Source organism: Anabrus simplex, chromosome 9 (assembly GCF_040414725.1).
Source record: "Anabrus simplex isolate iqAnaSimp1 chromosome 9, ASM4041472v1, whole genome shotgun sequence".
Taxonomy (NCBI): Eukaryota; Metazoa; Arthropoda; class Insecta; order Orthoptera; family Tettigoniidae; genus Anabrus; species Anabrus simplex.
In genome coordinates, this window is record NC_090273.1 from 159,083,274 (window position 1) to 159,106,687 (window position 23,414).

Sequence of the window (23,414 nt, forward strand, 5' to 3'; positions counted from 1 at the left end):
ACCAAACATCAAGAGGACAATGCTGAGTTGAAAGCTATTATCGACAGGATTAAATCCGGTGAGCATATTAAGCCTTACATCCTTAAGAAAGGTGTATTGTGTTGTCCTGCTCGCGGTCGCAGAGCCCTCGAAATTGTAGTCCCAACTAACCTTGTTCCGGCTCTCTTCAAGTATTTTCATGAATCCCAGTGGGCGGTCATCTGGGCGTTTTCAAAACAAGAGAGAAAATTCGTAAACATTTCAGTGGAAATCCATGGATAGTGAGATCCGTACCCTTGTCAAATACTGTAAGACTTGCAACATCAGTAAACCTGCCCCGAATACTCATCTAGGCCTCTTGTCTTCCGAGCAAGCTTCTCGCCCAATGGAGAGATTGTTCATAGAAGACATCGGTCCCTTCCCGAGATCTCGGGATGGTCATCGTTTCATATTTGTGTGTGTTGACGCCTTTTCGCGTTTTACGTGGCTGTTCCCCGCTCGTATGGCTAACACCAACAGCACCATCTCGTGCTTGAAACATATATTTGCTTCATTTGGACCCTGTCAATTTTTGGTAAGCGATAATGCAAGAGCCTTTAGTTTTGTCCAGATCCACAATTTCTCTTTTGATATATCCGTTGCTCATGTAACCACTGCGCCGTATTACCCGAAGCCAGTTATGCTGAGAGAGTGAATCGTAATCTGCGATCTGCCCTCATCGCTTATCACTCCACTGACCACTCCAAGTGGGATTCATCACTAAATCCCCCTGTGGATGGGGGCGGTAGAATAACACCCACGGTATCTCCTGCCTGTAGTAAGAGGTGGTGGTGATTATTGTTTTAAGAGGAAGTACAACTAGGCAACCATCCTCTATACAACACTAATCAGAGGGAAGAATAGAAGGGATCCGACACTTCGAAAAATGAAGATATCGGTCAAAGAAAGACAAGGGCCACGAAGGGCGTGAAAATGAAAGACTCCCTAGCCCTCGCAAACCTAATAGCGTCGGGGTCGGAAAAGAACAAGAGTTGACCAAGGGAGGTCGGATAGGATAGATGAAAGTGAGGAGCCTGGCACAAGTAAGTGGAAGCAATGCCAGGACTCAGCTAAGGGCCCCGTGGTCGCCAACCCACGCTCCAAAGTTCAGAGCCCCTGGGGCCCTGTCGTAAGAGGCGACTAAAAGGGGCCCCAAGGGCTCTGAACTTTGGAACGTGGGGTGGCGACCACGGGGCCCTTAGCCGAGTCCTGGCATTGCTTCCACTTACTTGTGCCAGGCTCCTCACTTGCATCTATCCTATCCGACCTCCCTTGGTCAACTCTTGTTCTTTTCCGACCCCGAAGCTATTAGGTTTGCGAGGGCTAGGGAGTCTTTTATTTTCAGGCCCTTCGTGGGCCTTGTCTTCCTTTGGCCGATACCTTCACTTTACGAAGTGTCGGATCCCTTCCATTTTTCTCTCTGATTAGTGTTATATAGAGGATGGTTGCCCAGTTGTACTTCTTCTTAAAACAATAATCACCACCACCATCATCACTAAATGGTTGTCGTTTGCATTTAACACTGCCTTCCATGAAAGCCACAAGCAAACCCCTGCTTCGTTAATGTTGGCTTTTGCTCCCAATTCTCCACTGTCTAATCTGTGGTCAATTAATGATCTTCTGCCCGACGATGCCAGTCCAGAAAAGATCCGAGCTAATTGGCACCGTGCACGGAAGAACTTAATGGTTTATTACGCTAAGGTCCAGCGTAATTACAACCACGGGCGAAGGCGGCACAGTCTGTCCGTGTCTGACCAGGTGTTTGTTAAAACACACCCAGTCAGTAGTGCTGCGGACCATGTTATAAGTAAGTTGACCCCAGATATCGAGGTCCCTGCCCCATCTCAAAATTCCTTACCCCGGTGACATTGGTGAGCGATCCCGGAAGGAAAAGGATCAGCAGAGTCCACCTCTCCCAGGTGAAGGTACCTTAAGTCATGTAGGGAGGGGTAAATGCCATTGTTGGTGACCATGTAGATCTAGTTGTAAGCTATTTGTAAGAGTTTATAATAATGTAATTAGTTTTGTTATAATGCAGTTGTAAGAAATTGTGTAGGTAAATACTTTAGGTATCCTCTAGTGTAATGGGTTTAGTATTATAAGTTAGGTAGGTTTTAGTTTAGGGTCACTGCTTGGAATTTATTCCCCTAACTTTTAGGCTTAAGGTAAACTCCTGTAGTTTCCTTTCACCCCCACCGTAAACTTGTGAAATGGATTATAGATAGTGCTTACCCCGGGGCTAGTTGCCGTAATATCCCTGGTGTGCGAGAGGAGACTCTACTGCATACTCATTGAGCCACCCGTTGGGTGACTCTATGCAATATCTTTGAGCCCAGCAGCAAAGTTTTGCCTCAAGTATTCATCTGTCTGCTGTGGTTTGGTTTATGTTACAGTGGCTGCAGTGACCAGTTTCTTCCGACGGCAACCTAAAGTGCCAAGTTGGGAGGCACACTGTGTGCCTTGGGCGCTACCATCGGGCACCAACATCATGTGACGAATATCCTAATGGAGGCTGTCTGACTGGAAGGTGTCTCACCCATCGGCTTATTTGGTGTAAGATACCACTGGACTGCAACTTACCTAGATACTTTGTATGGACTGCAATTGAATGGAGGCTGGCGGCAAACGGCTGTGTCGGCAGCCACATGCACAGCGAGAACCTATGGCCTAGCTGAGCAACCTCAAACCTGTGTCTGGTGTGAAAAAGTGGTGCAAGATACTTAGTCCATAATTTGGCTAAGAAGGAGGCTTTACACGCTATCTTACAAGAAAGCGAGAAGGTTCTGGATTACTAACCATGGGCAGAAGGAATGAGTGTACATCCTTAGGTGGACAGAGTAGAAATAGTCAAAGCAATTGTAAAAGGTTCAAAAGGCATTGTGAAGTGTAGTGTGACTATCCATGTGGACATTTATGTGGTATTTACTGAATAGGTGGATCAATGAACACCTTTATTATTTTGGAAATTTATAGGTAAACTGTAAACTCCAGGCTACTGAAAGGACCTTTGGTTTAGTGACCGTTTGTTTTGTTTATTGTTGGAAAGTCAAAACGTTTCCAGAAGTGATCGCCTTTCCCCCTCAGTATAATTATGTTAATGGTCGGGCGTGGCTCTACTTTCGGGGGGAGGAAGATGACACAGGTGTAGAATGTAATGGAAGTGGAAAGTGTTATAGAAGATTTTATTTGTAAACTTTGTTCAGTAGTACTTACTGTATGACCTGAAGTGTGGTGATGGAATGTTTTATTTGTATTTCCATGTAACTATCTAACCTGTACAGTGTAAATACTTTGGTAACATATGGTATTTGTAACTAGTAGATTTCATTTCTATATTTACTGGAACTGTCCAGAAAGTTGTGCCATGAATTTTTGAACAGGGTGTGTTAGCCTTTGTTAGTTGTGTATTCTAGCTATTCTGGAATTGGAAGATTCGCGATCGTATGAATTCGAGAAAGTATTTAAACATCGCGACTGCAGTAAGTGTTGTGATTGGTCAATCCGGGCAAGCTTCTGTGTTCTGATTGGCTACTCCAAGGCCAGGGTCCCCTTTAAAAGGGGCTAGGCAGCATTTCGTGTGAGGTCTGAGGTCTTAAGTCTCTGAGCCGTCTTGGTTTTTGCCAGCCGAGCTTTCTGACGTCGTGAACGTCTCCTCAGTACCAGCATGGGTTGCCTAAGAGTAAGTGCTGCTGCTTCCTGTCGGATTTTAAGTCCAATTTAGTTTTCGTTGGTGTATCACAGGAGTTTGCCGTAATCACCACTCTTTGATAAGATGTGAAAAGCTAGAAATATTTTGTGCATCCTCATACCTTCAACATTGCACTTGTGGAATTTGATTTGTACTGAGATGTACTTGCTTAACTCTTTTAACTTGTAGGAAGCCTTTGTCAAAGAATATATAATTTATGTGTCTCTAAGAACATGTATCTGTACCTTACGAAAGATGTATCGGTATTTTCCACATTGCCTCAAACTGTTCGTAACATTTATTTTGTAAAGTCCATTTTGTATATAATATTTTGAAAATCAAAAATCACTGTTAATTTTTCCGAACCGCAATCTGGACGTATCCATGGCCCTGGTAGGTTCCCAGTTACGTCCTTGTTTTGTTACCGTCAAGTTGCCTTCACTGATATTTACTTCTGCTGTTTTCGCCACAGTTCATTACATGATTACGGTGTGTATAGTGTTTAGGTACCTTGTTATTTGATTTACTTTCCTCCCTTTAACTGTGTTTATGTAGCCGCTGAAGTACCGGGTACAGAAAACAAAATGTAAAATGGGCGCTCACAAATGACGAAAACACAACGGAACTCACGAGATACTTCGAGTCTTCACTCAACTGCGCAGAACCAACAGAAAGGTTTCCACATAAACCCCACCAGGAAATACACTGACACATGAAACGACTGAAAAACAACAATGTATCCGGGGACGACGGCATCGTAGCAGAGCTTCTTAAACATCTCGGGGATATTCAGTCCAAGAACGAACACAAATCATACAAGAAATTTGGACAATGGAAAAGCTACCAAAAAACTGGACAAACGCCCTCCTCGTTCCACTTCTCAAAAAGGTGACCGAACAAATGTGAACAATTACAGGGGAATTTCTCTGGTGCAAGACGCATACAAAATTCTCTCCGCAGCCCTCCTCCAAAGGGCACAGGAACACCTAGAACCACTCATAGGCGAATATCAAGGGTGCTTCAGTGGTGGTGGTGGTGATTATTGTTTTAAGAGGAAGTACAACTGGGCAACCATCCTCTATATAACACTAATCAGAAAGAAAAATGGAAGGGGTCCGACACTTCGAAATATGAAGGTATCGGCCAAAGAAAGACAAGGGCCACGAAGGGCGTGAAAATGAAAGACTCCCTAGCCCTCGCAAACCTAATAGCGTCGGGGTCGGAAAAGAACAAGAGTTGACCAAGGGAGGTCGGATAGGATAGATGAAAGTGAGGAGCCTGGCACAAGTAAGTGGAAGCAATGCCAGGACTCAGCTGAGGGCCAAGGGTGCTTCAGGCCCCACAGATCCTGTGCAGAACAGATACTCAATCTGAAAACCATCTTGAAACTACGACACACAAGAAAACAATCCACAATCTGCACCATCGTAGACTTCCAGGAAGCATACGACTACATTGATCCACAATCCCTCTTCCAAACACTGAGTGAATACGGCCTACACAACAAGACTCAAAAAATCATCACACTAACTCTCACCAACACAACCCCCCAAGTAAAATTCATGGGAAATATATCTGAAAATTTTCAGATAAAATCCTGTGTCCGACAAGGAGATGGACTTTCCCAACTACTCTTTAACACAGCCCTGGACAAAATCATGAGAGAATGGGAACAAGCTCTAAAAGCTCAAGCAAATTGGTAACAATTAAGTATGATAAGAAAACATGTAAAAATCTCCTGTCTGGTTTCAGCAGATGATCTCGCGATCGTCACAACAAACGAACAACAGACTATTAGCCAAATCGACACCCTCAAGAAATGATAAGAAAAATTCGGCCTACAAATTTTCTCCTCAAAACCAAGGTCATGTGAAACTACTGTAAACTCCAGAATTTGAACACGAAATCTGGCACAGTCGAAAAAGTAACTGAGTTCCGTTATCTCGGAGAAACTGTAGTACCAACAGGAAAAGAACAGAAGGCCCTCGACGTCCGCATCCAGAAAATGAAGAAAGCCCTCGGCCGAGCACAAAATATTTACAACAAAAAATGCCTTTCTATCTTCACCAAAATTCGGCATTCCATTACCGTGATCAAACCTGAAATACTATACGCGAGTCAAACACTGGATATCCACAGAGAAGCAGTACTCGAAGACATCCTGAAAGAAGAACTTAATACCAACAGAAAAATCCTGGGCCCAAAACACAGTGACTGCAATCTCGTACAGAAACAGAGGAGCTCTCAAACTTTGCGGCCGACGTCAGAAAAAGACGCCTGAAATTTTACGGACAAATCCAACGCCTTCCATAAAACAGACTGGCAAGAATCTTACTCGAGACAACAAAACATCAAAAGAAATAGGTGGACAACGGAAATCCGCCAAAACCTGGAAAAATCAGGAATCAAAGTTGCCGACATCGCAGACCGAACCTGCTACAGAACGAAAATCAACAAGTGGGAAGTAGAGTCAGAGAGAAACCACAAGAAGACAGGAGCCAAGTGGACAAAAGAACGAAGAGCCACGACGTGAAAAAAATTGAAGCCATCGTGGCAAAGAAGGAAATGCAAAACTTCTACGTGAGCTTTGCGTGATCAGTTTTCTGGTCTTTCTCGCATCTAATATTATTATTATTTTCTGCGAAGATGAGTCGAAAGGTAAGCGTTCCGTTTCCCCCCTGTGGGTAGGGGCGGTGGAATAACACCCGCGATATCCCCTGCCTGTCGTAAGAGGCGACTAAAAGGGACCTCAGGGGCTCTGAACTTTCGAGCGTGGGTTGCTGACCACGGAGCCCTCAGCTGAGTCCTGGCATTGCTTCCACTTACTTATGCCAGGCTCCTCACTTTCATGTATCCTATCCGACCTCCCTTGGTCAACTCTTGTTCTTTTCAGACCTCGACGATATTATGTATGGAGGTCTAGGGAGTCTTTCATTTTCAGCCCTCCGTGACCCTTGCTTTACTTTGGCCGATACCTTCATTTTTCGAATTGTCAGATCCCTTCTATTTTTTCTGTCTGGTTAGTGTTATATAGAGGAAGGTTGCCTAGTTGTACTTCCTCTAAAAACAATAATCACCCTACCACCTTCCTGTTTATTGCTCAGAAACAAAGGAATGGAGATCTCTCCAACGCTCGGTATCCTGAATCCTGACCCCATATTAAATCAGAAAACCAATTTGTTATATGCTGTAAATTACCTCGAAATGGGCTGGAAGTAGAGCAGTATAAGCAATGTATCACGCTCAAGTTGGCTATATAGAGTGCTCTTGGTGATATGGGAAGGAAAGAAAAATACCAGAAGATAATATGGGGCATAACGTTGTTGCCACACACCCTGAAGATATCGGAAAAGATAATCGAAATGATACTTAGGAAGATACTGGAACTTTTGCTTGAGGAAGAACAACACAAATTCAAGAAATATCCAAGTACTGTGGACGTCACTTTTATCGTAAGAATGCTTACAGAAAAGTACTGGGAACGTAGAAATAATCTTGTGATTACATGTTTGGACAACGAAAAGGCCTACGAAAGTGTCCTCGGAACAAGATCTGGGAATTTCTGGAAGTGCCTGACTGACAAAGGAAAGAAAAACAACCAGATGGAAGGCTTAATATATGTACCGCAGGCTTTTAAAAAAATCAAAATTCAACCCTCTGGTATATTTGAAGCTCTTTTGCAGAAAACACAAGTTGTGTACTAACAAGAACAACTTGCACTAAAACATTTTGTACACTTCCCATTTAAAAAATACATTTTACCTAAAAATGTGAAGAAAATCCGAACAGAGTAAGAATGTGCAAAATATATTTTTCCGAATCTATATGTCAATAATGTTAGTGTATGTTGTAGCCCTTGGCAATAGCACAAAACCAAATTCAAGTAACAATTTAAAATTATGGGGTACTTATCATGAAAACTCTGTCTACCTGTTAGCATGACTGCAGTCATATTATGAAATGTGCTTTGTGCGTAATAATGAACTAATTGTGTTTAGCAACCCCGCTAATTTTTATTTCTTTAAAACATATAATTTATCAGATAAAAAACTTTTATTTCAGCCAAAATATTTTTGCGAAAGAGTAAAGAGAAATACAGAAAAATGTCAGTTACAAGTTAGTAAGAGAAAAGTTGTACTGTACACCTACGATGTTGGGGCGTATTGATGTACAAGGCTGCTCTTACCATGCTCACCATTGAAGAGGAGGTGGAGTATCTTTCAAACGTAATCACTGCATTGGAGACTCTGCTACATCGTAACAATGGAATGATCATTGTTTTCATTTTGATAACTTGCTGTATGCAGGGTCACCAAACCCCCGTACCGCCGCTGTGTCTGAACGCTCATCGTCACTCCAGAGGTGGGCTGCTTGAAACCACGCACCGTGATGGACGTCTACAACCTGGGATCGACCCAGGGATTTACGGTAGATCAGGGATAAAACCACAAAATGTAGAGCAGAACGAATGATATTTATGGCCATTTTTGTTTCGGTTGATTTATTCCTATTTGTTGGAGTAGGTATCCAGGTTCGTTTCATTTTGTTCTTTTACAACGCCCATAAATAGTTGAATATCAATATATCTGTTACATTATTTATTATTTATTTTAATGCATATTCGTTTGGGTGAATGTTTGGCCTCCGTGTGTTGATTTTCATTACTTGGGCTGTGACAGCATGGCCATCTAGTATGCTTTCTCGCACATTCGTTTTATTTATTCTCCTATAAAATCTATCCTATTTTAACTACTTTTGAAATTCATAATAAATAATTTCTAGGTAACACAAATTTAATTTTAACTGAAATTTCCTTGCCCTGATAATATCAGCCTCAAATCCTCCTTCCTAAGCATTATGTTTCAGATTTTGAGTGTTGTGTACCATCTCAATAGTTTTGCTTATATTGATTAACATTTTGCTTATAATTCTGGATGTATGATACGGATCTTGTTCATCTGGGCATCTCCCGTAACTTATCTTTTACTTTGCTTGGTTAATTGCCGATGCTGTCTCCTCTTCACTTTTGTTTTACTTACACTGGTGGAAAAAGAAATCCCAAGACACCAAGGCAAAGAAGACACGAGTTTACAGGAATGCAATTAGGATAAGGAATTGACTAGGTAACATATTTATTTCATTAAATTGTCCAGGTCAGAGGTTCAAAAATGCGCGCGAAGACATGTGATATGATAGTACGTTAAAAATCGCTGTAATTGCATGCATTGTGTCGTACTTTGTGCAATCGAGTGCACTTGGGAAATCAACACAGCAACATGTTCCTTACGTGCTCAATGGGCGAAATCTCAGGTGATCTCGCAGGCCAAGGCAACTGGTTGACACTCTGTAGACTACGCTGGGTGGTCGAGCGGAAAACACCCTCTTTAATACACGAATGAATGGCAGCACAACCAGTTTAATCACGAGCACTGCCGAGTTTTAACGACGAAAGTGCCGTGCTGTCAAAGGAAGTCCTTCCTAGACCATAACTCCTGGTATAGGGCGAGTGTGCCTCCAAGCGCTCATGCGGCCTCCTCTTTCCAATCTACGGCCATCACTGGCACCAAAAGGGAAACGATCCTCATATGAGAACACACCAGATCTCCGCACAGCCATCCAATGAGCTCTAGCTTCGCACCACTGAAGTCGCAGGCGGTAGTGATATGAACGATACATACAGTACGTATGGCTCGCAGCTGTTCGCTGTGTCACTCTGGTGCCAGCTGAAGCTTTCATGGCTGCTGCAGATGGCTCCACAGTCTCGCGGCGAATATGGCGGTCTATCCTCTCCACAGTGGTCCACCTCGGTCTTCAGTGCCTTGCCGTGGCCATTGTTGCCAACACCATCCCTGTCAAGGCTTTCTGCAATACGGTGGAAAGAACATCCACCTTCTCGCAGTCCTACTACATGACCTCGTTCAAACTCAGTAACTTGCTGATACTACCTTCTTCGTCTCCTTAAAGGCATGTTTGATTGACACCTCCCTCATAACGACATCACCGCACGATGATAGTGTTCAGCGTGTATTTAAATCAAACTTGCTTTGCAAGGTCATAGTGCCGCTACTCTCAACACACTTCGTCGACCAGCTTGCAAATTTGAATAGGCGTCACCTTTCACATGTGAAAACGCACCTCCCGAATTACTTTTGTAAAGCACAGCTCCTTCTTCATGTTGGTACTTCATTTTCCACCAGTAAAAATAGGACACCACTGTGGATCATTATCCTTCAGCTTATCATTGAGGCAAACATCTGATGCGTACGCTTTTACTGTGGGATCTTTTGCCTTATTCTTGTAATTTTCGTTACAAGGTTTGTTTCTCAACTTTATTTTGATTGTTCGTTTGGGTAATAATTATTGTTGAATTTTTGTGTGGGTTTTAATTTATTTCCCTTTAAGATTAATAATATCCTGCATTGCACATTCTATATTCGATTCTCAGCTAAATATTGTTATTATTAAATAATTTATGTATTTACTTATTTTCCTTAAATTGTACATGTACAATCCAGGGGTGGTAGATGGAGAAAGGGCAAGCCCCATATACATGGAAGTGCCTCCATCCGCACATGTACTCTACTGAATATGTGTAGACAAATTCAGATTTCTATATTTACACTCCAAACACTGTATTCTTAGAATAAAAATTATCTTGATTTATGATATAAGAATACACTCACACCCCTGTATACACACTCATTCACAACGACTCACACACCCGCACGCATACACATTCGCACACATTCAACTGTACTTGCAAACATCATTCTTGAAATTCTAATTTATACAAGTTATATACTTCACATATGCGTTTCTATTTACATTGTAATGAAGGTGCGTCTTACGTTATGTTACCCTAGGCCAATTTGGTCCCCTTGACATGCATTTTGGTTGTTGTTAAAGACTTAACACGTTAAACATGGTTTATTTCATTATTTATATCGTTGTGGATTTCCTTTCTTAGTTCAGGAAGTTTATCATTCCCTTTCCGTACTTTGCTAATTGGTTTGTTTCCATCTTTGGTAGCTTCCACGTCAGGCCTCGGTATTTGAGGTCTGCGTTAACAACTGTGGTCGGTATGTGTGGGTTGTTGGTGATTTTTGCTAGGCTGGGAGTGTAGGGAAAAGCATTGACTTGAAATCGTCGGGATAAAAAGAAAAGGCTTCTGATGGGAAAAGTATGGCTACATCAGTTGGTGTTAATAGGACTGTAGCAGGGGAACGCATTTGTCTTGTAGATCACATCAAACGCAGAGAACTAAGTCCCTGTGCAACAGGAGAATTTTTCCTACATCACGATAATACAAATCGCAAATATTTTTATCAATTATTAATAAAAGTTGATGTGCGATGTTTTTATTATTCTTGCTATAGAACTGAACTAACCTAATCCGACTTTCCTATTTTCTCCAATTGGAGGAAAGACCTACGCAGAAGGTGTTTTCCATGATCACATGTAGTAGTGAAGGCTGTTGAGTGTTTCTGAAGGCGTTCTCCAAAAAGGCCTTTGAATAGAAGTAGATTGCATTCACTCGGGTCTATTTGGAAAATATCATCAAAAATATGAAAATAAGTAAATGTAAATGTAAATAAGGATAATTAGTTATTTAACAGCCTCAATATTTGGTCAATACTCTGCGATTGTTAGGTTTATGCACAGTAATACCGGTAAAATATTGAAATGTCGAAGTCTTGTCTTAAACTGCGTTATTATTGGCGAATGGATTACCATGCAATAATAGCTTAGATTTGACCAGAAGAAAATATAGGCTGGCTTCACAACATTCCTGTTTAAAGAGTTGCATAATCATTCCTTCCTTTAGTAACCTCTGTTATTTATATTATAAATTTTCACAAGGAACTTAAACACGGACTTGAAGACTCTCCGAACCAGATTAATTTAATGCAACTATACTTCTACCACTACTAATATTATTTCTACCAATGCAAAAATACCTGCTCTGTAGTTAGTGATGTATGCGCATGGCAAGAGAGTGTAGTCCGCTATACTTGTCCCTCCGGGTGGTCTGATCTTGTGGCCTACTATAGCCAATAGATGAGCTTTGGAGACATGGGAAAACTGATTGTACTGATATACCTCAAACACATAAATTCAACGTCCCTTGCCGTTTGTGCCACGCCATGTTATTACCAGCTATTTTGGCAGTAAAATGTACCAAATTCTGTAAGATCCACGAGTTAAACTGGGCTACAAACATTACACCACTGCAATGACTCAGTATGTTCATGTGTATGATACCACTACGCCTCCATAGTGATGCATTACTTATGGCCAACAGTGAATTTATATTTCCGTTTTACAAATGCGTGGCTTCCTTATATTCCAACATCGAAAGGCATGGAGCGAGGAAGTGACCTTCCTTTCAAGCTTTCCAAAAGCCAACCTCTAAATACTATTTTCGTAGCAGTAAATCGTATGAAGAGTGTGGGATACAAACTTCAAGGCGGAGGTAACAAGTATTTTCAGTTGAAATGAAACAAGGGAGAGTAAAGCTCTTACTAACACTGGCTCGTGTAACTTCTTCCTGTGAACAAAGGGTGCAGCACGTACGGAAGAATGAAGCACTTCAATCTGGAGACGGAAATAGCGGCGTTAACAAGGAAATAAGGAGTTTGTAATCTCTGCTCGACTAGAGAATGACTTTTGTCTTTCTTGTTAACACTAAATTTCGAATCCGGGCCAGTAATGAGCGTAATACGCAATGGAATGGTCCTTTCGTTCCTCTCTTGAATAATTTGAAATATTTAGAAATACAAATACGTGGACAAGTAACATTCACAAACACTGCTCTCTGAAGTTCGGAGCGTAGGTTGGCGAACATGATTGTCCTAGGTGAGTTTAGCATTTCTTCCACTTACTTACATCAAACTTCTCAGTTTTATCTTTACTACCCGACCTCACTTGGTCAACTACTGTTCTTTTGCGATCCCGACGCTATTTCATTAGGTTTGCGAATACTAGGGAGTATTTCTTTTGACGATACTTTCCCTCTTCTTCAAATGTTCCCTCCGATTCAAGTTAGCATAGGATGGTTGTCTGCCTGTACTTCCTCTTTAGGCGATAATCAACTCCACCTCTCACAAGGACATAGTGTTGTCTACTCAGCCGTATTGCTTGGCATACATGACAATCAACATCTCGCAGTTGGCGTCAGAAACATCATTGAATTCCATTCTAACCATCAAACCAGGATTAAACTCCTTACACATGCAAGGGACCGATCCCAGGGCCCTGAATGACTGGATTAGACTCAACACTTGGATCGCAGACGAACTACGGGAATAACGTTAAGGAAAGCATATTCATAACGAAATTCGCCAGTGACAATTCCACATCAGAGTGCGTGTGGAACATTTCACCAGTTGGCAAAGCTTTTATATGGTGGATCGATATCACCAGAGCACTGTGAGGTGAGAAATATTGAATAGGACATTGCCAAATAAACGGGGAATGACGGAGCACACCAGTTGACGTCATAACCCGACTATTACTGGTCACGTGACATTATTCACAGCCTGTCAGCGTTCGCAATTTACAGGTAGGTTGTTTTTTAGACCATATTTCGGTCCCCCCTGTGGGTGAGGGTGATGGTGCCCCAGATCTGGGTTGGCGACCACGGGGCCCTCAGCTGAGTCCTGGCATTGCTTCCACTTAGTTGTGCCAGGCTCCTCACTTGCATCTATCCTATCCACCGCTCTTGGTCAACTCTTGTTCTTTTCCGACCCCAACGCTATTAGGTTTGCGAGGGCTAGGGTGTCTTTCATTGTCATGCCTTTCGTGGCCCCTGTCTTCCTTTGGCCGATACCTTCATTTGTGAAAGTGTCGGACCCCTTCCATTTTTCTCTCTGATTAGTGTTATATAGAGGATGTTTACCTAGTTGTACTTCCTCTTAAAACAATAATCACCACCACCACACCAGATTTCGGTTTAAGACGGTAGGTTGCAGAAAACCTGACGTTTCACAACGTGTGGGTGGGCATCGAACAATAACACCCACGGTAGCCCCTTCCTGTCGTAAGAGGAGACTAGAAGGGGCACCAGGTGCTCTGAAATTGGGAGTGTTGGTTGGCGAGCACGGGTCCCTTTAGCTGAGGCTTTGCATCCCCCTACCTGTGCCAGGTATCCACTTTCATCTACCCTCCCTTGGTCAACCCTTGTCCTTTTCTAACCTCTACGGTATTAGGTACTGAGGGCTAGCGAGTTTTTCATTTTCATGCCCTTCGTAGACCTTGCCTTTCTTTGGTCAATACGTTCATTTTTCAAGTGTCGGAGCCCTTCCATTTCTGATAAGTGTTATATAGGGGATGGTTGCCTAGTTGTATTTCCTTTTAAAACAATAATCATCACCACCACCAGCAGCACTGCGTTTTTGTGACGCATTTTTAACTGCACTATGAAAGATTGATCATTTAAATATTTTAAACATTGTTTGCAACATTTTTATAAAAATGAATTAGTATGTATTTTACTCCATTTCTCTTTTGAGCCCATATATATATTTACATACGTACATATATGTACATAATATGTTAAATATTATTTAAACTTTGTTGTTGGTATAATGTTACCGACTACATCATCAGCGTGAGAAAGGGGACTGTGAGTAGTCTACATGACAAGTCGCGGAGTGTAGTGGGTTGCAGCATTATCGGAGATTCACGTTACGAGTAAGTTTTCCCTGAACCAAGCCAAGTGACGGAAAGCTGTTATGGGAACGACTAGCGAGAAAGCGAGTTGGACGCCTTTTGATTTACGAGCAGAAAGGACTGTAGTGTTGACTCAAATAGGCAGAGTGCCATTTCACTCACACTTGACATTTCTCTTTAAGTAAAACAAGTGTAGACGTTGTAATTTACTTGTGAATGGTCGCAACGTAAAACTGCAGTAGGATATTGACGTGGGAGTGTTTGCGAAGATCAGCTGTTTTCAATGGCAGAGCCCATTCAAATACTTTCAAAGAAAGTCTTATTCCCACACCTTAGTGGGTCGTAGATGGGTGAACTTGGCCCGGTTTTACGGCCGCATGCCCCCAGCCCCTTGGAGTCATGTATTCAACTATAACGCTTTTCTTTGTTGTGTGCAGTGAGGCAGAGATAAACACCTAGTCCTCCAGTAAGAGGAAATAACCATACGTGGCTGAAATTCCAGAGCCGGCTAGAGTTGAACCCACGTTCCAAAAAACCGTCCATTCAAACTAGGGGCTGGACTAAGGAATAGAATGTATTAAAGAAGATTCGACGAAATTGAAACAACGAGAAAAATGGGAATACAATTGTATTGCAGAAATAGAAAAATTCTCATGAAAGGAAAACCCTTCTATGGGTATGTGCAGCAGAATACATCGACGCTATCTCTTGTCTTTCATGAGAGCCTCTCAGCTTGTTGGCGACCACAGTTCTCAGTTTCATCCTTCCTACCCGATCTCCTTTGGCCAATTTCCGTTCTCTTCCGGTCCGGTGGTATTAGATGTGAGAAGCTTAGCGAATCACAGCCTTCCCTTTTTTTCCCTGATACCTTTGTTTTCCGAACTGTCGGACCTATCTTACTTTCACTCGTCAATAAAGGATGGTTGCCCAGTTTTACTTCTCTGGACTCCTTTCAGTCGCCTTTTACGATGTCGAGTTTAACCTTCACCCATTCGGGAATATAACAGAGGTAAGTATAGATTAATAAATGGGCCCTAAAATTGAACCAAAGAAATTAACAAAACAAACACGAAACTAACTTACTTTGCATGAATAATTGCGACTTCACTAGTTGAATTTCGATCCCTTTGACTCGACAGTTCCTCTAATATCTAGAATTATATTGATGGGGTACGTCCTAAAATCCCTTCTAAAAGGCCACCAGAAATATTTTCTCGGATATCAGAAGGGCTCTGTTCGCTTTGTTGTGCGGTGCCTACCAACAGAACCACAGTATAACAGCCTGGACACAGCTGTGGTGAATGCCACCTGTGGCACAGTATGATTTAGCACCTTGTTCGACCACTTGCAGTGGCAAGTATTTTCGAACTCCTAGTGAATTTTCAGGCCAGAAGTTTAAATCACAATCACCATACATGAGAAATGTCCTACATTGGCATAGTCTCTTCAGAAGTAAAGATTTTTACAATGCCAACAACCATGACAACCCTCTACTTGACCCGGGATCGAACCGTTGGGGTTGGGCCTTCTACCACTGAAGCACCGAGGCAGGTAACACAATTACCGGGATGTATATCTTCTATAAGGTTTCAAGAATACACAGCTTGCCGCACTTCAGAACCATAAGCCGTGATATAGGATGTCCTGGACTCGGCCTTGTAATTTTTAGGTGACATTTCGGGCACACGCCGTCATCCATTAACTTTTTCAGTGGAGAGTAGACTTGATGTGCGGACTAGAGGGCAGAGATAATTCATACCTCAAATTAATTTGCTGGAAAATCCATTAGCAGGCGGCAAGAGATGGGAGTGTCCGTACCTGGCGTGCCAACTCATCTGAATGTAGTCTGTTGTTATTACAAAAGGCCTCCATTTTGCGAGATTGTACCAGTCTTCATCTATCTCCAAGTTTCACATGATATATTAAATCTCACTAGACCTCACAGTTTACATTTAATAGTCAATACGAGTGAGCAATGAACCATAAGAGATACTTCAGAGATTAATGCACGTTATCAATGGCATGGACAGATTTACTTAAAATATTAAATAACTGGCTTCGATATTTCACGTCCTTCATGCTATTTAAATGAAACTGATCAAGATAAATATATATGTTAGTTTTTTGTTATTTGTTTGCCCAGCCCCCGGTTCTATATGTAAAAACTTCAATGTTAGTTGGATGTGTTTCGAGACCCCAACAAGGAAAAGACTTCTGCTAGTTCTTTGTAGAGTCCGTTAACATTCCAGAGAGCATACGAGAAAGTAGAGGGAACGTAGTACGAACACTCGCACGAGAGGTGGTGATTGGTGGTGGTGATTATGGTTTTAAGAGTAAGTACAACTAAGCAACCATCCTCTATATAACACTAATCAGAGGGAAAATGGAAGGGATCTGACACTTCGAAAAATGAAGATATCGGTCAAAGGAAGACAAGGGCCACGAAGGGCGTGAAAATGAAGGACTCCCTAGCCCTCGCAAATCTAATAGCGTCGGAGTCGGAAAAGAACAAGAGTTGGCCAAGAGAGGTCGTATAGGATAGATTAAAGTGAGGAGGCTGGCACAAGTAAGTGGAAGCAATGCCAGGACTCAGCTAAGGGTCCCGTGGTCTCAAACCCACGCTTCAAAGTTCGGAGCCCATGGGGCGCCTTTTAGTCGCCCCTCACGACAGGCAGGGGATACCGTGGGTGTTATTCTACCGCCCCCACCCACAGGGGTACTCGCACGAGATCGGGAATGAGCAAATAGGATATGGCGCTTTTGTCGATGTGCATTTCACGGAATCCAGTTGGGAGTGCTTTTCCTGTGTGGCCTTAAAGTGTCGATTTCACCGCTCTAAAACATGTTTTCACCGTGCGGTTATGGGAGCGCAGCTGTGACTTGCATTCGGGAGATAGTGGGTTCTAACCCCAGCATCGGCAGACCTGAGGATTATTTTCCGCCGTTTCCAATTCTCACACCATACAAATGCTGGGTTTGTACCTTAATAAAGGCCTCGGCCACTTCCTTTCCATTCCCAGCCTTTCCTATCCCATCTACGCCATAAGACCTATCTGAGTCGGTGCGACGTAAAACAAATATCAATATAAAACAAGTTTCAAAAGGTGGTCAGTGTTCGTGGATTAAAATCGAGGCTGTCCTTGGCAAAAATGCATCAGAATTTTGTCGAGAATTTGCCGGACGACAAGGCACGTTGTCATGTCCCAGACAATGTCAAGTTCTTATTGCAACGGTGGCATTGACAGGTCTTGAAACACCCTCCATAGTCACCAGACATGGGTCCGACCTGTTTCCGGAGTTGAAGGAACCGTCCGAGGCCGCTGATCCTGACGTGGTATCAGTACTCCGACCAGTAGAGCGTCATCAACACAGAACACCTTGTCAATGGTCCTCAACGGCTTCCCAACATTTGGCGAAAGGCTTTGCGGGTGACTACATTCAAGGAATGTAATGCTATTGTACATATTACTTCATTAAATATTGCCATCACTTTATATACAGCCCACAGCCCTCGTACTTCAGCTGTCCCAGACAAAAACTAAATGAGATCTCGTAAGTCCCGAGTTTAGTTCTATTGTCCATCTCGAGACTGTATCGTCCCTCATCGCCCTGTAAGAACGACAGTCGATTCTTTATTCTTACGATAATCTTATGCCTGGTATTTTATTTGGACACCTTCTGTTTTACGTTCAAGGTAGGTGCGTCCACGTGGAGGGGAGTATGATGGATGACTTTATTTTAGATATTTCACGGGAGGAAGGCTATCGCCACTAAGGTGTCAAGGTGCGGCTTGTATAGGTAGGGGCTGTGTTCTACAAATTCCAGAAAATACTTACAAACTTGCAGCCAGTCCCTGCTATGAATGGTTTGAAAATGTTGCTCATAGGGTCGGTTGGTGCATGCATTTCAGTGGGCTTGGCAGACTGATATGTAACAGCAACTTCTGGCTCGGTGAGGAAAGCAACGGGAAACTACCTCACGCCTCATTTCCCTAGTACGCCTCTTCAGTGATGCCTAGGCCATCTATGACAGCTGATGGCAGAGCTGTTGAGGATCCAAACAGCCTTAGGGCTGAAGACTGAACATATACACTTACAAACTGCACACTGACTTAGATGTCAGGAATCGATTCGTTCAAGTGTGTATTTGATCCGTAGGGTTGAGTGGTAGTGAAATTTAGTCATTCGACTCCATCATGTATTCAGAAATTTGAGATTTGGTACTGAAGACTCAAGAGAGCAAGAGATCACAATTTTCAAGCATTTGATGAAAGGTTAAATTACACTTCTTGTTATATTGGAAAATTTTACTTCATTAGCAAAGCAGAACAGAACGTTTTTAGAAGGTGTAGCAACAAAAATAAGTTCAAGATGGGTGAAACACATGTTTCAGTATAGCTTTTAAATAAATAGCCCATGAAATACGTATCTTCTTTGGATAAAAGTTTCGTCTGTGCAAGTGTAATATAATAATAGATCAATCTAACAATGCAAGCGACATTGAAGCAAGTGATAACGAATGAAAATATATTGGATTTAAGCAATTTCCCAACTGAAGAATATTTAGTGACTGCAGTGTGAATTCAAAAACGACCGCATATTGGGAAAATAATTCACAAATTATGACCAACTTTAAGGACGTTTCAGGAATGCGCCACCACGAAACAAAACATTATTGGCCTGGAAATGGAGGACTAATAGTACTGGACCCGTAAAGGGCATCTTGTAGTGGGAGACCGCCGACGCGTGTGGGAACCTCTGCTACTGTTGATGAAATCTACAACCCCACTTCCTATTACATAAATCCTTAACAATGCTTCTGAATTGAATATTCCACTTTCAACCGTGGGAGCCTGCGTGCGTAAGGATTTAAAAATCAAACATTTTTCACCTTGAATGAGCTATTGGATGTGAATTTAACACGACGTCAAGAAGTGTCAGTTGCTCCTTTACCAGTCTCAATCAAGACATACGAAGGTCCCCGTCACCGATAAATGTGATGTTTAGCAAAGGCTAAACATAGGCACGTTTATTTTTGGCTCAACAAGAACCTGTTTTCCACTTCACAATATCATTTCCTTTGGAAAAACAGAAGATCATAGTTGTTCTATGGCGTGGTGAATGAGGAGGCTTATCTACGAGTATCCTCACTTACAGAGAATAAGAATATCTGACACTTCGTGTCTTCAACTACCAGATTATCAGTGTGCGACTGCGTCTTAGTGAGCTCTCCCTATACAGGACGATTCATTGTCACGACCACAACGAAACTAGATCTCACCACGCCGGAGGTTGTACGGTAAAGGCCCTACGTCACGACTAGGAGAATCTTTCCCCGATGGCGCAGCAGCCTCGAAGCGACCACTGCTCAGGCCTGCAGGTGTCCTGTGGTCGATAAGACGAATCTTCTCGGCCATCATTATTTGCTTTACATATCATGGACGCTGTATCACAGTCAGATGGCTCCTGAATTGTAATCACGTCGGCTGAGAGGACTTAGAAACCCCTGTGGGTGGGGGCGGTAGAATAACACCCACGGTATCTCCTGCCTGTCGTAAGAGGCGACTAAAAGAGGCCTCAGGCGCTCTGAACTTTGGAGCGTGGGTTGGCGACCACGGGGCCCTCAGCTGAGTCCTGGCATTGCTTCCACTTACTTGTGCCAGACTCCTCACTTTCATCTATCCTATCCGACCTGTCTTGGTCAACTCTTGTTCTTTTCCGTCCCCGACGGTAGTAGGTTCCCGAGGCCTAGGGAGTCTTTCGTTTACACGCCCTTCGTGGCCCTTGTCTTTCTTTGGCCGAAATCTCCATTTTTCGAAGTGTCGGATCCCTTCCATTTTTCTCTCTGATTAGTGTTATATAGAGGATAGTTGCCTAGTTGTACTTCCTCTTAAAACAATAATCACCACTACCACCAGAGGAGTCAGATTCAGGTAAAATCCGTGACCTAGTCCAGAATAGAACTTTTGTCCTCGGAGCCAGGGGCACGCACGCTACCCCCTACACCGTGGGACGGCATGATTTGGAGAATGCTGTGAGCGATTGTGACATCATAAATACTACATAAGATAAGTAAACAGTCTTGGATGCACTTGTCTCTGTAGTGTTGATTACACTCGGGGTGCTTGGCCGGCAATAATTATGTTGGAATGAGAAATAATTCGGGTTTTAGTGGGTGTTCCGTAGCCCACTCTTCCGTAATGTAGCGAAAGTAACATAAACTCCAGGGGTTCCGATTGACCTTACTCCTAATGTTATGCAAACCTCATAGCAGAACCGTTGTGTAAGGGGTGGTGGTGGTGACCGTTGTTTGAGAGGAAATACAACTGGGAAACCATGGAATGGAAGGGATCCGACATTTCGAAAATGAAAATCGGTTAAAGAAAGACAAGGGCCAGCAGTGAGTCAAAATGGAAGACTCCTTAGGTCTCGAGTGATCTAATACCTTCGGGATCGGAAAAGAACAAGAGTTGACCAAATGAGGCCGTATAGGATAGATAAAAAGTGAGAAGTCTGGCACAAGTAAGTGTAAGCAATGCCAGGATTCAGCTAAGAACCCCGTGGTCGCCAACCCACAGTCTAATGTAAATTTGTACTCTGATCTCTCACTGCCTAAAAATGTGGACTGTAGTGGTGATGGATGTTTTGGATTCGTCATAGACAGGGATATAAGGGCTTTTCTTCCACTCTGTACTTATCATAACTGTCTTCACTCTCATACCTATGTAACATGGGTCCTCCAAATTTTGTGTGTGATAGGTAATGTTTGCGAAGTAAATCTGTATCATGCAGTGAGCAGACCGTATTCCCTGAGCGCTCTGAGCTGAGATATTGATGTGCGCCCCACAGTGGAGATACTGACGGATTATTGTCAATCCTCTCATATTTCTTGTACATTGAGGGGATTTCATTCTCCTGAGGGATTTACCGGGAATGTATCAGTAATTCTGGTCTTATACACGTGGCATGACATTTACTGTTACAAAATATGACGAACCATGAATGCATATTCGATAAGCAGAAGTTTTGAATTATTCAGAGATATCTGTTATGTATTCTGGCACAGAGATATTCGCTGCTTTTCTCCCACATGACTGTACACAGCATTCTCTTCTCTCTCTGATGACACACTTGTTCTCAGATCAAACATTCGGAATATTTTCAGCTGCTGTCCGCAACAAAGGATACTCGTTCACTACCTTCTTTCCTTTCTATAAATATCATTCGTTAAAACACGGTCTACTTCGAAGTGAACATCGCGTTACTTTTACTCTCCAGATTTATTACTGTGCTCACAAATTCCTTTGTATACGTATTAAGTTCCCAGTCGATTATTTGAATATTTGCTTTCTGTTGAGTAGTAGAATGCTCCACTCAGAACAGTAGTGGTAACTCAACGGTCGAGCAGTTGATGGAGATATATCCACTAAAAAGAAGGGGAAGCAATATACTATTCTTATGTAGACGACATTTTGACCTTTTTTATAATCCCTACGACAGGCGGAAGGTGCACATTGTATGGACTCCACACCTGCCAAATTTCGCGGCATATCATATTTAGTACGACACTCCACGCTGTAGGGCTATTTTTATTAGAGTACATCGGGGGAAGATGCCATACTTTTTGGTTCCACATGAAATTAGGAGGGGAAATACTGCGATTTTCAAAACGAGATTTATTACACATGTTTGGCAAGGTTTTTTCAAACTGAAAATCACTGTATATGTTAAAAGCATAATATCTGTATCCTGTAGTATAATATTTTTTACAGGTTAGCGTACTAGGCATCTCACCCCGAAGATTGGGGTAAGATGGCAAAATAAATTGGATACAAATATATGAATGTTACCAATTTTAGTATGTGATTTATGGTCAAATAATACAAAATAACAATAATACATTGTAATTACCAACCCTTCTACGGTTGATGTTTACTGTTTTTAGCGCAGTCTTTACACATATCTGCCTCATCTGTGCATGTTTCATGAAGCTATTTCTTACAGTGAATGTACTGAATTCAGACCACTTGTGGTTCATTTCTTTCGTAATAGTTTCTTTTGCGCACAACACAGTTATTGTCTTCATCAGTCGATTTTCCTTTTCTCTCTTGTTTGCTGGTAGGAGTAGTTTTCTTTTCGGGCCGGTCCTTCTGTGTTGTGCTTCTTTCGAACATTTTAGGTTTTTCTGGTTTGTCAACACAGATCCAGTTTTCTTCCTTCTTTTTTCGAGTGGTTCCAAAATTGTTATCGGTGCAATCTTTTCAAACGAGGTCCCTGGTTTAGCTGCAACACTTGTACGAGTTCCAGTTCCCGAGCAGGCTGTTGAGAGCCGTTATTCTGCAAGAGAACATCCTCTAATAATTTGAAATAATTTCCAATGTCTTCTCTGTTGGGTCCCATTACCCTATCGATGGAAAGACCTTGAGGTTTTCTCTTCACAAGATCATGAAAACGTCTCAAGAATGACTGCAACCAATCCTAGCCATCCGTGCAAGCATCCTTTGTTGAAGTGATAAGGAATATTATTCGCTTCGTCAAATTGAAATGCTAGTTTTCGCAAACCACCTCCGGTAGCAGGAAATCCAGAAGCCTGTAGTCGCTTAATGTAGAGTACAAGTTGTTTCTCATTTTCTATTCCAAGGCAACCTACGAAACAACACACAATATTTGTTACTAAAAAGTAATATTGTTTTATGGTAATTATTATTATTGTCATTAGTTCTGACTTTTATTTATTTATTTATTGTTTGAAACTCAAATAAATATGTTTAAATGTCTTACTTTGAGGTCCCATTCCTAGTTTTTTGCCATTATTTTTTTCCCTATCCGTCTTTTCACGGTCCGATATGGAATGTCATACTCTTGAGAAGCTCGGAGAAAAGTTCATGCCACCAGATTCTACATGGTCCATTGCTCAATGGAGACTTTCTTCACTCCACTGACCTCTATTTGTGTTCTTACATAATTTCTAGGCAAATTAATATATATATGGTAAATTATTATGAGTGTCCATCTTGCCCCGAAGAAAATATGGCGTC